The sequence below is a fragment of the Poecilia formosa genome, unplaced genomic scaffold (assembly GCF_000485575.1).
Source record: "Poecilia formosa unplaced genomic scaffold, Poecilia_formosa-5.1.2 Scaffold91, whole genome shotgun sequence".
NCBI classification, from domain to species: domain Eukaryota; kingdom Metazoa; phylum Chordata; class Actinopteri; order Cyprinodontiformes; family Poeciliidae; genus Poecilia; species Poecilia formosa.
This window is the reverse complement of record NW_006800030.1, coordinates 1,437,855-1,439,998: the sequence shown is the minus strand read 5'-3', so window position 1 is coordinate 1,439,998 and position 2,144 is coordinate 1,437,855. Positions and strand designations below refer to the sequence as shown.

The following is a 2,144-nucleotide window of genomic DNA, read 5'->3' as shown; positions in this document are numbered from 1 at the left end:
CACAATTATAAGACACAAATAGCAGGTAGGTACAACACAACATTCATCTTTTCATAACCATCCTTTTAACATAGCTGTACAGAGCTTAATAAGTAATATAGAATTTAACTGTTATTGTTAGAAATAGGTGTCAACTTTAACATTAGGTTTAGCTGCTAGGAAAAGAGAGACAAGAATGAATGAAGAGGAAATGGCCTGAGAGTAATGGGCCCTGCAGTCAGATACTTCCCTTAAAACAAAGCAAGCAAGCAGGTTGAGAAGAAATGATGCAGTCAAAGAACACTTCACAAGTATTGTTTTAGCCCTAGAAGAATGCTGACAGACAGGGATCATCCACCCTCAGGCACTGCACTCTCCCTAACATCCTCTAAAAACACCATCCGGCTGGTAGCATGCTGCTGAAAGATCTGAACTGTGTTGACAACCCTTCAAAAAGCCTCTTAAGCTGCTACAGCTATTTGAAACGTAAAAATCTAAAGCGCCAGATGACTGCTGAAGCAAATACCATAGTGTGTTAAATGTTCCAAATATTTCAGAATCGTCTTTGAACACCATGAGAGCCACAAAGCTGCATTGCATACCCTTTATTGTGTGGTAGTGAAACATGAGACAGTCTAGGAACACGGAGGAACTGAGCTATTGCAGCAATAATTCACAGCAGAGGAGCACGATGACAAAGAGGGCGACTTTTCAACTCAGAGCCTCATTCAGGAATGTCAGGGAGGGGAGAGGGAGAAAAGTTCTCCTGGCCAATCGGAACGCTTTGAATAATTAAAGTGATCGGCTTAATTAGCTCAATTACGTTAATTTGACCACGGAACATGGCCATATGGTGAAAGGAAACAAAAGAGGGGGGAACTAATTAAAAGTAAAATAATGAGGATTTTAATTAACTGGCTCCCCAGACAGCAGAGCGCAGGGATCAGGAGCCTGCTACCATAATTAAAGTGCTGTAACGCTGGCAACATCTCTCCTCTCTTTCTTATATCAGTGAGGGCTCTATCCATCTAATTAAATCTGTAAATAAATTAGCAACATTGAGGGTTCCTGCTTGACTTAACACCGCCTGCTACCCACCTCCCCGCCCTCCCAATAACACACTCACCTTAGTTTGAGTGCACAACGCCACTCACATGGAGTCAAAACCAGAGCTAAAGTCTGATATTAACAAAGATGTCTGGGTGGAGAGAGAGTGTGTGTTCTGTCTGAACAGTGTGACGCTGTTGGAGACCATGTGGATGCAAAGCACTTTCAACTTTCTGGGCTGTGCATGTCCACCAGGACATGTCTTATGTCTGCTGCCATTTGAGCTTCTGTTTTCCATCCAGTGTACATCACACTTCTGAGCCGTCCTGCCGGTCTTTTCAATTTCTCTCCACACCTTAGAAAGTAAGGTGTGGAAAGTAAGTAAGAGTGACTGAGTCTGATGCAATCTCAGTCACCCTCCTTTGAAGAGACACAAACCTCTTTAAAAATAAATCACATTCAAATTGATGCCAAAGCCAAATCCCTCAACTCACTTTGTTTTGAGATTGGTTGGGGTGAATAACCTGGAATTGGATCTAGAAAGAATTACTCAAAAAAAAAAACCTCTGTAATGCCAAGTTTTAAGTATATTAATCTGTTATCAGGCATTCTTACTTAAGCACAGTGGCGGAGCTAGACTTTTAAAGTTGGAGGGGCCAAGGGGGGGCTAGGACTACCACTGGGGGGGGACAACATTATATATATATGTAATTTAAAAAAATAACCAAACTGAATATTTGGTTATTTTTTTAAGCCCCTCTGTCATTTGACAGGTTTTAATTAACACCTTTGACTGGTTCACATGGAGACATGACAGACTTTACGCAAAGATCTCATCGTAGAGGCAACTAAAATCAATCAATGAAAGAATCCTTTCTGAATATCATCTCATGGACACTGAACTAAATGCGTCTTTCAGACCGGGAGCTGACAGTGTGTTGAAGAATGATGGACAGGACACCTTGGTTAGGAAGCTCATTGCAAATCTTTAGTTGAAATGGCGCCTTTAACTCCAGTCTCCAGTACAGAACAGAGAAAACTAAAGACAATGCAATTTTAATCCATTTATAGTCTAAACAGAGGAGCCAGCAGTTTATTTTGAGGAAATAAATAAAGGT

At 41.1% G+C, this 2,144-nt stretch overlaps 1 long non-coding RNA gene across 1 annotated transcript in view; it reads left to right on the top strand.

The window, feature by feature from the left end:
* The first annotated feature begins 2,098 nt into the window (after positions 1–2,098).
* The window catches only part of LOC107836835 (uncharacterized), a 2,301-nt gene continuing 2,255 nt past the window's right edge, over positions 2,099–2,144 (top strand). The window contains exon 1 of the long non-coding RNA XR_001662802.1: positions 2,099–2,142. This is a non-coding gene — a long non-coding RNA (uncharacterized LOC107836835). The remainder of the gene's footprint in view (positions 2,143–2,144) is intronic.